Genomic DNA, 15693 nt, shown 5'->3' with positions numbered 1-15693 from the left:
ATCTTATGTCTATGGATTAAACAATTTCCATACAGGATATATGAGAAAGAGAGGGCAGCAAGGTCATTTTGATCTTCTTCACTCCAAACAACAGCTGTTTGCTCTTCTCTGTCTACAGTTGTATCTATCAATATAAAATTACAGGATAAAGAATGAAGTAAAGCTGAAGGTCTTCTTTATATTTCTGGTTTCATAATAGTAGCAGAACTCATGGCTAGGGCATTCCTATGGCCCAGAAGCAAGTTCTGAAAGCAATCAAAGCCTTCCACTCCATGGCATCCAAGGGAAAAGAAGGAGCCAGATGCAGACTGTTGATGTTCCAGAATTAATGAACTTTCTTTACATACTCCACTGTACCTAAGTGAAAGTCAATTTACTTGGGACTTACAAAGCTGTTACTAATTACACCAAGAAAACTGCTTATGTTTTATAGTATTAGCCTTAGGACTCATATCCAAAGGATCTGAAGTCAATGCTTTCTGTGGGCTTTCATGATGCAGTGAAACAACCTGGAATTTATAATGACATGGCTAGGTGAGCCTGCTAAATTTCAATGGATTTGTATTTGTATAATAGAGATGTGGTTCTATGGGCTTATTCTTGCCCTCATAAACCTCAAAAAAAAAAAAAAAAAAAAAAAATCACAGAGCGGTTGAGGTGGAAATGCACCTCAGAAAGTTGTCTGGTCCATCCACCCTGCTTAAAGCAAGTTTAACTAAAGCAGGTTTCTCAGCTTCATGTCCAGTTAGATTTTTAATATCTCAGAGGATGGAGACTCCACAACCTTTCTGGGCAACCTGCTCCAGTGTTTGACCACAATCACAGTTAAAAGGGTTCTTTTTTTATGTTTAAACAGAATTTCCTGTATTTCAATTTGTGCTTGTTGTCATGTGAAAATGCCATGAGAGTAATCAGGTAACACATTTCATTTTAGACCAAAATGTCTGAGCAGAGAGCTGATAGACTAAGCACACTAATTACATTTCCTGGAGAATATCTTCCTGAAGAGAAGATGGCCAAGGGAACTGTTCAAATATACAATTTTATGGCTCTTCTGTCCCAAGACAATCACATACAAGTCACTCCACATTTTGATTACCATTCTTGCCTACTACAGGAAGCTTATTATTACAAGCAAGATGAGTACTAAAATAAAATTAAACAAAATTTCATAAGCTTAAATATAACTCCTGTTTAAATTGTTAGGGATAACCCTAAAGGGAGTTTGACATGCTATAGCCTTCAGACTGAGAACAGAGGTATCAGCAGCATCAAAGACAATGAACTCCTGAATGCATGCATACAGTAATGGGAATTGTTTCCCAATTAATAATTTATCTGCATTTACTTGTTTTCATTGATGGACAAGCAAATCAACATGCACAGCACTTAGGGTCAAATTTACTTTTCACACTATTCAATTTCTTCAGCATCAAGGGAGTTATTCCTAATTTACTGCAACATAGGCAAAATGGAATCAGGCACTTAATTACTGGTGTATCAGGGTTCCTAGCTTATTTCAGCTATGGATCTAACTACAAATTAATCCTGAAGTCACATATTTTAACAATAGATAACAGACACTTTGCTCACAGTCTTCTGGTGCACTAGCTTCACACTTGGAGCAAACACAGAAGTAGTAAGGCAGAAAGATCATTCTGCCTATCTGTCCTTTGCTCACTCTTACTCTAGACAAAAATTTAAGAACTACCTAGATGACACAGATCTGATGAAGCACTCGACGTGTTCCTATATCTCTGCTCTCTCTGGCAGTAAAAACTTTATGGTAGTCTCTGTCAGGAGAAATTCTCAGCTGTTCCTTTAGGGCAGAGTTCCAGCTACTTCATGTTGAGGTTTAACTGAGTAGAAAATGAGCATCTGTAATATTCCATGAAACATCATGCAATTCTTAAAATTATTTATTTCAACCTCAAATGCAAGTCCATCTATAGTTACAGTCTGTACATACCAAAAGGAACAAAGAGCCCTGATATCTAACAACATTAATTAAAACTTGATCAAAAATCAAACTATGAACAGTAGTTCACAAAGGGCTGATTTTCCACTACGTACGTGGCTGAGAGTTTATACATGGGGCACGCGTGGCTTTTCTTAAGGGCTTCTACTACTGCAGGTGGAACTGTGTTTAAACCAAAGAATGAAACCCTTTCCCCCTGTGACTTACATTATTGTCGCAGCGCCCACTAGTGACCCCAGAGTGAAGGATCTGTCTATTTGCAATTAAATTCTCCCTGCTGCGTGGCTTCTAGTAGGTAAAACACAAACTCAGCAAAGGGAAGTTTTTGATTTAGCCTATTTTGTATCAGGGAAAAAAAATAAGAAAGAGAGAAAGAGCACTACTTTCATTCAGGTTTCTTCTTTGTTACAATTTTGTATGTGTACAGCATGTTCATTTATAGTCTTTAAGTCTTCAGGCAGATTTAAATAATAAAAATAAAATGCCAGATTATTGAACTACAGAACAGTGCTGTGATGGAGTGAGAACTTATGGTCCAATCCAGGAAAGCACTTAAGAATATGCTCAGTGCTAAGCACATGAAGAATGTTATTCGTCAAATATCTGTAAAGACTTATCTAAAGTTTAACATCTCTTTGAAGGATTTTTTCGTATCAGAGCAATCACAGAAACTTAGGATCCCAAAATCCATTGATATTTATGACAAATTTTACTTACATGCTATGTTTGTGTAGCCTACAGTTATGTATCTGCTGATTAAATGCTTTCCAGGCATTCATTTACAGTACATAGTGCAATTAATTCGATTCCATCAGATATGAGATAATGTATGTCGATACAGATATGGATCAAATCAGCATATCCCAAGGAACTAACCCAGGTTTCATCACCAGAGAAGATAAAACCTTAGCAAGCAGCAACTGAATTCTTGCTCTAGAGTCAGTCCTGCCACTTATCGCACAGTGAAGATCTTTGGATAGCAAAAGATGGAACTGCCTTAGAAAAACAATTACATAAGAAGAGAGACCTCTTGCCTCATCTCAACGGGGACCAATGTGAGGAAAAAGTGTACGATCAGGATGCCTTTGCTCAGTTCTGCTGGCTATTGGTGTTGCAAACACTAAGCATTGGGTTCAAGCTATTCTGGTAATCTAGCTCCCAATGCTATAGGGAGGCTCAGTTTGCAGGAGGTCCCACACACCCACTCCTTGGAGGTAATTTGATCACACAAAACCTGATGCGCTCAAATGTTCTTTAGTTGAAAACCATGAACATGAGCCTACTGTTCTGCTTTGAGATTTCTACTGCATTTAAATTTTCCATTTACAAAAAAATAATAAATAAATAAATTAAAAACATGAAACAACCATTAGTTGTGGCATTATCAGCTCTGTGAATTCCAGCAGGCATTGGATCAAGCCCTTTGACAAAAGAAATAGTCTTATACAACAGGAGAGACTATGAAGCATCTTCCTGTAATCCCACTTAGAAACAGGAGGAAACTAGGCAGCAGAGAAGAATTTTAACCATTTGGCCAGAGCAGCAACTGAAAATAACAGACTAGTGTGCTGATCTCATGCCTTCATAGATAATAAACAGAATGTTATAATTATCAGCAAGATCTTTAGCAATCCCAGGAAGTTCTTCCCCATATTATGCTCACATACACACACTTTCTGGTTGATGAAACAATTTTCATTTTAATATGTAGATGCTTAACTTCCCAGGAAAACTTGCAATGATTTCTGTAATTCCACTAAATATACTACTTATTGCTGCTGTTACCAAAAACCTGTTATACCATATGATGTAGGAACTAATAGCTTTGGTGTTATTTCAGCTGCAATCCTAGACATTGTATTAATTAACAAAACTGTATGATCTGGAGGATATGATCAAGAAAAAACAACAGCAATTCCAAAAAACATTTTCTAGCAAGTCACAACAAGAGAGGTGTTACAGTGGCATTCCAGTACTACCATTATATTAAAAAATGCTATAAACATGTTGGCAGATAAAATGACAAAGAACCTATATAGAGACCCCCAAAATACTCTCTGGTCATTTGAAATAATGATTAACCCTGGTATTCCCAATCACGTAACATAAATATTAGCATTCAGTTAAAGTATTTGAGAATGCGCAAAATATTAGTATATGATAGAAATATTTAGGAATGCAGTAATTTAAAAAAAAAAAAAAAAAAGTCAGAGAGAATGAGAAGAGCCTGGGAGTTAACTCCTCTAATATGTCTTTCCCTTTCAGGATGGTTTAGAGTGATATTTTCAAGATGGTCCTCCGCCACCCCGCTTTTGAGATGATCCCCCCAGTTTGTTCTCAAGACTAGAAGAGAGAAACGACCGGTATCCCCCTACACGCGGTCACCCCCACGGCCACCAGAAGGACCCTCCTGGAGAGGAGGTGGAATGGAAGCGGGGCTGCCGGGGCGGCGAGCCCCGGGCTGCGGGACAGCGCTGCCTGACGGCTGCGGGCGGCGGGAGCTGTCCCTGGTGCTGAGCCGCAAGCGTTCACCTCCCGGCAGGTTGGGGGGGGGGGGGAGAATAAAAAAAAAGCTAAAAATCAACCAGTTGTAAAAATTGCCATGGTGGTCACACTTGTCATGCAGGACCACATTTTTTACAAATAAATTAAATACATGGAGCTGGGTCTTAGAGGAAACTATAGGACAAGGTTAACTCCTGGCATATCTACCTGCGCTGCTATAACTAAGTGGTTGTGCATACAGACGTGTATGTGTGCATACACGCTGGTTCTTAGGTCTCTGTTTCCCTGCTCAGCTAGTGTTATCGCTGTCCCTCTCAACCCTTAATGAATCATTTTTGTACATGGAGACATTAACTCGGATTATTAAATAAGGAACAGACGGGACTCGCCGAGCAGAGCCAAAGTGATTTGTCCCAAGGTCACACAGAAAAGTCTATGGCTGAGCTAAGCCTGGCTGTCTCTGGAAAACAAATACATCCCCATTTCCATTATCCCTTCCTGGCAAGACAAATCCCCACTGTTGAACAGAGGGGCTATATCACACACACCACCAAGCCCAGGTATTGCAGTACCTCAGCCCCCCCAGCCCCACACATATCCTGCTCCTGGGGAAGGGTCAGTACCCACTGCCCTCCAGCATCCCGACCCACTGATGTCCCAGCAGCCCCTTGAGGTGCACCCCACCGGTTGGCTTGCTGCCCCCCCCAGGAGCCGTGCTTGTCCTCCGGCAACCAGGGCACAGAGCAAAAGCAGGGAGGAGGGAGGGGAAAGAGTTCCTCCTGCATCCACAGGGCTTCTGTCTGCAACCCAGGGCACATAAATCCCCTCTCCCACCCCGCAGCATTACCTTGTCGGTGGCAGGAATTGCTTCTTCCTACAGTGGAGGCAAAGCAGTCCTTTCGGTGGCAATAATCAAGGCGGGTAGGGGTAGGCACCTCCTATTTTCAGCCACGGCAAAGATAGCATTCCTCACACAGACCTTCTGGAGCTGAATAATCCTCAAATGCCTCTGCAAAGATCACCAGCAGGTGAGCCCCACTCGGCTAGCATTGTCACTCCTCCAGCTATGGGCAGATCCTGTTTTCTTCTGATCACGGGCTACTGCTGAGGACCGAGTACCCTACCCCCGCAAATGCATGCACATACACACACACCGTGCAACACGCTGTTCTCTCAGCATCGCCCAAGTCTCATTTGCAAGAGGCGTGAATGGTCCCTGGATTTAAGGAGGGGGTGGGGGAATGGGGGGGGGGGGGGGGGAGGAGAAGGCGGAATAAACAAACAAACAATGAAACAACAGATGGGTCTTTGCTTTCCGCCACCACAGCCTTGGTCTTCCTAAATACTTGCTGCAGCTTGACCCACCTGCTTAAACACCTCCGCCCCCCTCACATATGCACAGCAGCAACCTTTCTGCATTTATAAGGGGCTTAACCCTGCATTTTGCCCTGCGAGGAAAGCTCTCTAGGTGCTCTGAAGGTTGCAAAGTCCCCCTATAAACCGACACCTCCCTCCTGCACCACCATCCTCCAGCAAGTACGAAAGCGGTGCTCGGTTCAGAACAGCATCATCCGAACAAAAAGAAAAAAAAAAAAAAAAAGCCATATATGTTTCGGGAGGGTCTGTTTAAAACCGACTCGCGGGGAAGAGTTTACCCCTGCCGTCCCGGCTGCCTTTTGCGAACTGGCTCCGCCGAAGTTTTCCCGTCCCCCCGGGGGCCGCGCTGCAAAGGGGCCCGGGCGCTCCGCTGCCCCCCCTCGGGTCCGGGGTTGGGGGGGCAAGGGGGCCCTTTGCACCGGGAGAGCGCCGGGCTTCAGCGCAACTTTTTAGTGCCACCAAGTGGCATAGATCCCTCTAGGAAACCAAGCAGCCTGCCAGCCCTGGGCTCTGCCTGCTGCTCCCTGGCGAGGGGAGAGAGGGGAATGCGAGAGCAGCGACCCTCCCACCCTCTCACACATACACGCGCGTACAGTGACACCAAGCAGAAAGAAGGGACTGTTTGCCACTGGAAGGACGGGTTGACCTCTCCAGCCCTCGCCCCTTCCCTTGGCTGCAGGGCGACAGCACCGGGCACGGCGAGAAGAGAAGCGATGCCCCTGCCAAGGGCTGCCCGAGCTGCCAGCCCCTCCGGCGGGATGCTCCCCTCTGCTTCTCTCGCCCGCGGGCTGCCCCCCCCCGCCTGCGCCGGCCCCCCCACTCCTCCCCACGGCAGGTGCCACCTGCAGTCACCCCCCCCTTCCAGCCGAGCTCCCTTTCCTCTGCCCCCCCCGGGCTCCCTGGACCCACAGGCACCGCAGTTCCCTGCCAGCCCCCTGGCTCCCTAGCCAGCATCCCTGGACCGTTTATGCAGACCCAGGGGCAGGCTGCTTATTCGCTTACCTTCTGCCCACAAGCTCGGTACCCTCCCGCCCTTCTGCTTCCCCACCCTCCCACACACCCCACAGCACCTCGTTTCCCTGCTAACTACCTGCTCCCCACACATCTACCTTTCCTCAGTTAACCCTTCCCACCCGAAGCCAGTCGAGGTTTTACCTTCTCCTCCGGCATCCCCGCATCCTCCCAAAGCGTCCCCCTGCCTTTCCTCCTCCCTCTCACGGCTCAGCCCTACACACCCAGGCTCCTGCTCTCATTCACACTCAGCCATCCCGCTCCTCTCCCGCCGGCTGCACCGCACCGCTCCTCCGCCCGGCGTGGGCAGGGACCCCCGGCACACGACCACCGGGCACGACGGCTCCGAGCGTGGGGTGTGGGGGTGTGGATACACGTGTACGGGTGGGAGGGGTCCTAGGTAGCCTGAGCCCTGGCAAACTCAACACCTCCCCGCGCTCCTACTGCAGCAGCAACAACAACAAGCAACAAGGAACCATCGCAACACAATGCCAGGCAGAGATCATCTCTTCATTCAGAGCTATTCCTAGTAAATAAATAAATAAATAAAGTAAAATAAAATAAATAAATAATAAAGCAAAATGCCATATAAATAAGAGCTGATCTGGCATTTAAAAGGCTGCTGGGTCCAACCATTTACCAGGCTGTATTTGCAGGGGAGGATTAGCTTGTGCATCCATTTTCGAGAATTAACAGCCATTCTCCACTGCTGTTCCACAGCTTGGCACTCCCTGCTGGTTCCCCCCTCTTTGGGTTGCTGCTTAAAATATTATCTCTTTTTTTTTTTTTTTTTTTTTTTTTAAAACAACTACCGAATGACCCAAATCCTGGCCATTACTTGATGTGGCTCCCCCCCGGGTGACTGCATTGCCACATCTGCCCTGTATTGTGTCCTCTTCTGCACCCCGGCCCATCAGAGGTAACTTTGATAAAGTTGCTGGGGAAGAGAGGAAGAGGGACAGTCTTGCTATGGCTCCGTCCATGCTCCTAAACCTCTGTGATCTCTTTACTGCTGTGTCTCTTCCACCAGATTACCATTTGACTGCTCCTTTCATCCCAAAGGGTGAAGAACAGGAATCCCATATGTCCTTATCAGGTGTGGAGCCTGGCATCTTTCTCCTTCACATCCTCCTTCAGTCCCAGCCCGGTACTGGCTGGTAGCCCATCAGCTAGCACCTGCTTTACACCCTTCCCCAGCTCTCCTGGCTCCTCCAGTCACCAAAGTCCTGGCAGAGGCCAGTCCTTAAAGCAGAGGACACTGTGAGTGTGTGCACATGTGGCTCTAACTGTTTGTTCCATCTACTCAGCTCCAAGAGCTTCTGCACTGGTGACAGAAGAGATGGAGGTAGGTTATGTGAGAGGGAACAGCCCACTAGTTAGCAGGTGCTTCCCCATTCCTGTCACTGCCCTGGTGGGGTGATGGGTAAGGAGCATCCTTCCTTTTCCTCCCTTCCATGGGGACAGATACTGTCTTTCCCATCAGCCATGAGCTGTGAAATTACTAGAAGGTCAGGAGGCTGGAGAGAGAGAAAAAGAGGGTACAGATATTAGTAGAGAAAGCACAGATCAGAAGAAGGAGGAGAGGGATGTGTCTGTGGAAGGGAAAGGTGAGACTGAACACAAAGTGGTATTACTGTGCACAGGGGCCCTGGAAGGAAGCGATGTCGGAAGTATCTGGGGAGAGGGGAGGTGCCATTGCTTTGCTGGGCTGTCACAGAAGTTCTCTGCCTTCCCCAGGGACTGTGTATGATGAGGGAGTCAGAAAGCAGCCACCTCTCATTGACAATGGAGACACCCAGCTAGCTGCCAGGATGTGGGTGACCCACAGCAGATGAGGGAGATGATCCCCACACAAGCAGGACACACAAGCAGGATGCATAGGAGCTCCCCCACACACATCCCCAAGGACTCCCCATGAATCAGAGCCCAGAGTCAGAGTTCACTGTGCCAGATGTTTGGAGCAGCTGGATAAAAGATTAAAGGAGGCAAACAGAATGGATGGGGGTGGCCATGGCACTTACACTCCTAATACCTCTCATTGACCTTTTAAACAGGGTCCCAATAAATACAGATGTATAAAAGGCTCTTTTCCTCCCCCTTTCTCCCCTCCTCCTTTCCCATTATTCACAACCATTTAACAGAACCCATAAAATTAGTCACTGTCTTCACTGACAGTGGATTATTTTTCCCCTACTAGTTTCCCCCTGTTTTCCTGTATCTGTTTGCAACAGCTTCAGTAAAAAATAAATAAACCAGTACCTGAATAAGGAGACATAATTACTACATTTTATAAGCCCACTATTGGTAATGCTCATTACTTCAGTGGCAGTAGCACCTATAGATACTAACACATGGAGCAAGGCTGAACATGTTCTGAATCTCTGCACTCTGAGGAGCTCATGCATACAGAAAATTACAGGGGTAAAAGGAATATGAATAAGTTTCCAGGTATCGACAATATTTCCAAAGTGCATGCTAAGCATTGTACCACTTTAAGACTGAAAATAACGAGGCTAAGGGAATACTAATTCGGATTCTCCTCAGTTCCAGAATTAATAAACTCTGTGAGACACAGGTAGCACAATCAAAGGCAGAGTGTGGACAAGAAAGTGATATTGTATTGGTCAAGATGAGACAAGTGCCTGCTTTCTTACAAAGTAATCTGTAAGACAAGCTCAAAAAGAAAAAAAAAAAAAAAGGAAGAAGAAAAAAAAAGGGAAAAAATTGATATGATATGTTTGTATTCATATAAATATACATATAGACCAATATTTACTCCCAACTGGAGAAGATGGAGGAGATGGAGCAAGGTAGAAACAATGTAGCATGCTTATAGTTCCTGACATAATTAAAATCAAGACATTTATTCTTGCTTTCCAAGCAAGTATTCTAATGACAAGTGGCAAGTCTATTATGCTGAAGGAGACTAAAAAGGTGCAAAGTATGCTTTACCACACATTTTAAAAGAAAAGAGTAGCCTGCCAGGGTATAATAATGGTGCTACTCTCAGAATCCTTAGTTGGTATTGTCTTCCTTGAGGAAAGCAAGGACCTGATCTTATATGTCTGTTTTGTAGAGATTTATATAAACACTTCATGTTCTCTTCAGAGTGAATACAGGGAAATTGTCTTTTGCAGGGTGAGATTCATTTGATATATCTTAAACATTTTGTTTAGGATGACAAAGAAAGAGGCATTAAGATGTGCCCACTTATCTTCATAGATTTCAAAAGTGTACCTATTCCTCACAGGGATAGCTATATTATACCAGTGTGCTTTTAGGAATCTATGGCTAATTTTTGACTCTTGATTGCATAGGTGTAAAGGAGGCACTGAAATGCCCAACACTTATAAGACACTTCTAGTTCTGTGCAAGGAAGTGACCCAGCTCTTAGTAGCTGGGAAAACTCAGAAATCCCAAACTGAACCTAGCTGTGAAACTCCTTCAACATCGTGTAGTCCCTGGGTAAGGATTGTTACTGTAGATTTAGAATCTATGGCTGAAGGTGTCTATAAGCTCTGGCTTAGTATGGCCCTTATGCTTATCAGTGGAAAACAAGACACAAGAGGAAGATAAGATATAGACCTCTGAGGAGGACACTTGCAAGATAACTATAAAAGGGGAACACAAATTCCTATGTATCTATGGAGATTTATGTGAGTAACAGGGTGCATCAGATGTGGCTAAAAGATTGTAGAATACAGATGCCCTCAGGTTTGCCCAGAAAAAATTATTTTAGGAGAATTAAACCAGTTTGCACAGCATCTGAATAAAAAACTAACACAAAATAGTTTAATTTACTCTAGGGAATTCTTCTATGTGTCCTCCCTGTAATTCCTTCTTTGCTCTTTCCAGAGAGTGAATTTCATGTCTAAAGCAGCTATAATTGCCAAAGTGGGTAAGTAGAACTTTTGTAGCATTACAACTCTGATTCATATTAGTAAGAGTATTTAGAGTCAGTAACTCCAACAGAAGAAATTTGACTTACATTTTACCTTGATGAATAAAGGTACTATTCAAGGTCACAATGAAGTTATTTCAATTGCTATAAGCATTTTCATTAATAAAACATCAATAAAAAAGAATGCAACTTATATGATTTCTTCTCTTTTCCTCTGTTATTACCAATACCTTTAAGTTAAGTATGTATTCATTTTATGTCCAGCTACCTTCTATGCAATTCCTATCACTGTTTTCCACCAAAGAATTCCAGCACACTCAACAAGAGGCTCAAAACTGATGTGAGAGGATCTTAGTTAAATGCAATCAGCACGCACACATTGAAAGGAGAGCTTGGGCTATAGACAGACCTCCCTACAGAAATTCTTAGAAATGCACAAGACATTTAAAAACACTAAGTGTCTCAGGAAACTCCATACCTTCCTAAAATTGTTTTTTCGGTGCTGAGGGAAGTGGTTTAGCACTCTCATATCATTCAAATTCTGGCACCAGTGCTCCTATTCCTACTCAGCGAGTTCTGATCTGAGTGGGGGAGTGTTTCTAATGAAGGCTGAAAGAATGAAACCTCCAATTATGCTGCTGTGTGATACACTGTCTTCTCTCTGCAGTGAGAGTAGAGTATTGACTGCGTGAAACTCAACTGCTAGGTTCCTTTTGGGATTTGAACTCACCCCTGCTTACATCTGCACCCCAGACTGGCATCTTCTGCTGAACAGCAGGGAGGAGATGGGGATGGGATTGTTTATGTTGTGAAGTCCCCAAACCTACCCAAAGTGAGACCAAATCTGTGCCACTGCGATTGATTCATGTGAATACAAGGCAGAGAAGTTCCTGCCTCTGAAACAGATTCTTCCATGGGAACTTTATTCGTTCCAGCATGCAGACCTTGCTCTAATGAGAAATATCAATATCAGAGGTATAAAACATTCTTAAAAATCCATTTCATTCCTATTGTGAAGAACTGCCTTTTGGTTGGAGAGCCACCCTCAGGACTAGCCTGAGGTTACAGACTATAAACATGATGAATTGCACCTGAAAAAAACTCTGTCCTCCAAATGAAGGTGGCAAAACATCCCTGCAATGCTACACACTAGTCACTCTACTGGCGTATTCCAGCTGAGACACTGTTATTTCTAGTTGTTCTTGGCCAGCTGATTCTTCCTGCTGACACTGTGATCTGATTCCCCTTCCCTCCGTGAACAAAGGAGGTTGGCAAAAGACTGGGAAATACGTAGCACAGGACAACCTTGCTCCAGCAGTAACACAGACTCGGATCAGCACGTGGCTGGTTGGCAGTCCACCTACCACAGAAGGTGACTCGGAGCCAGCTCTGTCTCCTTGCTTGTAGCTCTTTCTGTGCAAAACGCCAACTGGGAAGGAGAACCTGTAAAAGTGGCAGTTGTCATAGACACCAAATAATTTCAGGGTCTCCCCTTCCTGTAGGCCATCAAAAAGAGAGAAAAAGAGACCTAAGGCCAGCAGTAACCAAAAGGTGCTATGTTTGATATATAGCTTTAAATTATAAATCTCCAATATTGCTTTCCTAGGTAAACAATTATTGTAGTTACCATCGGAACACTGAATGGACAAAAAAAATCTTTGTATTTTGAAGATGACTACTTTTCTGAGACCAAACAATGAGAATGGTGATTGTTCACAAATTTACAGTTTCTGTCAAATTAAGTTTTCAAATGGTCCGTTGAAGAAGCAGGCGCACCTCAATTTTTTATTGGCATGACTCCAAGCACTGAGCAAGCTCTTGAGTTTGTGAAGTGTTTGGTGGGTTGTTTGGTTTTGTGTTTTTTTCATTCCAGAAATGGAAGAGTTTGATGAAGAAAATTAGTAGATAAATTACTTCGAACTATAATTAAATACTAAATGTAGTTCCCTTCACTTACATATTACTCCCTTTTTCCCTTAAGTAAACCTATCTACACAAACACTCAAAAAGTTTGCTCTGTCAAACTGCATGTTTCTCATAATAGCCAACCTTTCCTTATATAAAAAGATAGCTGGTTTGTTGTTTTGTTTTGTTTTTTCTTTGACTACCAATGCCCACTATAAGAAAATACAAGAACAGCAGCTTGGTTGCTGGATGCTATAGGACACGATGTCTATTGTTGCCTTATTAAGACAAAACCCCAGTTGAACAATCTTATTGCATTTCTACTTAGGGCTTCCCCAATATCTCTTCTGGCTGCTTCATTCAAGGTCAAAAGAGTTGTGCCATGGTGGTGTGCTGGCTGAATAATCTCACTGCTGATGCATCCAAATTATTTCCAGCAATGTGTGAGCATGAACAACAGCAAGACTAACTAATTGAGGAGCAAATACCTACCGTATGAACTCTTACAGTTTGGTGGGATGAACACCTGACATGGTTTTCATTAAAAAGGAAAAACCAGCATTTAAAAAACTCTCCAGTTAAGTAATTGTCAAGACCCAGGTATAAACTTCTTTCTGGGGAGTGAGGGGAACAAATGTCTGTTTTTTTCCCCAGTATAGGCCACTAGCTGAATACGAAGTTTAAATGTTCACTTCTCTACTTTTCCCGTGTTTAAACATTAGGCTGTGCATTAAAGCAGCTCAGAGACATGGTGTGCTCAAGAACACTCTGCGCTATTCATTTGTCAAACCTACCCTATTGTACATATTTCTAATGCAGCTACTCCCACAGGATTGAGCTGACAGAAACGCTTATCACAGTGTGGCCCCACTGAGATTCCCAATATGAATTCTGACCTTAAGAAGCCATGTGAAAAATCCCACTGTGGGCCCAAGAAGTTCTGAGAGAGAATTTCAGACTTAAACAGCATGAAAAAAAGAAATACATGAAAAAAAATTTGGTTAGAATTCTGTCTCTAAAGAAGGCCTGATGAATGAATACTTGGATCGTCTCTGAGGCAGTAGAAGTAAAAAAGGATAAAGAATGACTAAGGGAACAATGAAAACCTTCTTGCTCAACCTGTGTTTTGGTAGAAAAAATCAGTTTCTTTTTCCAGCTAAGAGAACCAGTACAGAGCTACTACACTGACATAAGAAAACCGCAGTAACTTCTCCATGTTTCTAGTACACCTCTAGAGAAGCCTAAATGTTTGCTTTCCTTGCTTCCCACATTTTTCTTAAAGGTGGTGGTTTCTTGGTAAACAAAAAAAAAATAATAAAAAAATAAAAAAATAAATTGAAAGGAAGTAGTCAAAAGCTGCCATTCAGTACTTCCTTGAAGTGAAGCTGGAGTGAGAGCGACATGGACCTGGTTAAAACCATATAATGTCCAAAGCCTGCACTAAGCCAGAAAAACATGTATTCTTATATAGGTGGATGGTTTCTTGATTGGTCTTGAGTTAGTACCCACTGAATAAAGAGCACAAAAGTAAAACAACGTGAAATAAAAGGCTAGATCTAAGAAAGAGAAACAGCTTAATCTCTCCAGTGGCTGGGAGGACATGACATATGAGAAGACCAGTGGTTATATGTAATGCCAAAAGTGCAGTAATGTCTATGCATGTGTTACTGCAAGAAAGGGAAAGAGGTATTGTTTTAAGCAGAGATAAAACCTTGTGCTGTACAGAAAAAAAAAGAAACAACCCACAACTCTCACTCACCAAGTCAAAGTTCATATATAAACTGACCCCAAAACATTGCTTTGTCCACCAGTCTATTAGCCACAATGGTGGGAGAGAAACAAAACTTTCATAATATGCTCAATTAGTTTGTTAGGACCATGTTTGAGAAGACAATTCCCTTCTGACGTCATGCTAGTATTTTCGCAGTAAAGAACTTCAGTTTGTCAGGCTTTTTAGAAATACTGGTACTACTTCTGATTTCTTGAGACTGTTCTTTTTTTTACAAATAAAGCAACGTGATTTTGCTTACATGGAGTTTAACATCTTTGAAACAAAGGATGTAAAAGCTTTGGTGATACAATGAGGGAACCAATTGCACAAGGCATATCAGCCTAGATATTTTTTTTCAGTTTCGGACACAAAGCATTTGCAGCCTGTCTTTGAGATTGACACTACTCACATTATTCTTTCAGCAGCAAGAGGACACCTGTGAATTCTCCAGAAACACCCTTAATAATTTCAGTCAAGAAATTTGTCTAAAGAACATGAGTTAAGTGTGGGAAGACTATGAAGCAACTGCAGAGAGTACAATCAATTTGGTAATGATTTGCTAATTTAAAGAAGATGTAGAGAATGTGTATTGCCGTATTTTCTTTGTGAGCATATTAAAAAAAATTCTTTCCAAAGATAACAAGTTTGTTGCTTGTGTTGACTGAAAATAAATTACTCCTGTAGCCAGAAGCAAATTGTTCAAAGGTTGTTTCTGGAACAGATAAGAGAGTTTTAAAATAACATTAGGAAAATCACAAAAATCACTTTAGTCATCAAAATATTCAACGCTTTGTCCTTACAATTCAGCATAGTACCTAAGCATGCTATCAGATCAATTGACGTGATAGACACCGTCTTACCTCACTTTGGGCATTTGTGATATGGATTCATTGTTTTTTTCTACCACTCCGTTCATACCAAGATGTAATATCAAAAAATGTAATAATTTAACAAACCACGTTCTCTTTTCAAAAATCATGCCCTCTAAGACACAGAACTTTGCTCTGTTGCAGTCCTGTAAACTACAGTCCTCCAGGGTTTTAATATCACAACTGTCCATGTAAATTAAGTTTTATGGGTTTCCTACCATTTGAAAGCTCTGCAGATGATCATCTTGCTGTGTGACCTTCTCCTGAACCTGATAAAAGAATCAGGATTTTGATTCAAGTAGAAAAACAAGATGAGAAGTAGTTAGCTCCACATATTTTAGAGCTTGCTTTTTCCTCCATTTCATGTCAATCCTCT

General features: G+C 42.7%; 1 protein-coding gene across 4 annotated transcripts in view; it reads right to left on the bottom strand.

Moving 5' to 3' along the window:
* Nucleotides 1-6899, bottom strand: part of GRM5 (glutamate metabotropic receptor 5) — a 284776-nt gene extending 277877 nt beyond the window's left edge. For 3 of the 4 annotated variants that reach the window (XM_075742444.1, XM_075742447.1, XM_075742448.1), the window contains exon 1: nt 5331-6017. The gene's annotated coding sequence lies outside the window, so the exon portion shown is untranslated. Of the gene's footprint in view, nt 1-5330; nt 6018-6862 lie in introns of those variants that run through there. The other variant, XM_075742446.1, reaches the window with a different exon arrangement.
* Between the last annotated feature and the right edge of the window lie 8794 nt (nt 6900-15693).

The sequence above is a fragment of the Balearica regulorum genome, chromosome 1, assembly GCF_011004875.1.
Source record: "Balearica regulorum gibbericeps isolate bBalReg1 chromosome 1, bBalReg1.pri, whole genome shotgun sequence".
NCBI lineage: Eukaryota > Metazoa > Chordata > Aves > Gruiformes > Gruidae > Balearica > Balearica regulorum.
Note: the sequence above shows the minus strand (reverse complement) of the source record. Positions and strands in the feature narration are given on the sequence as shown.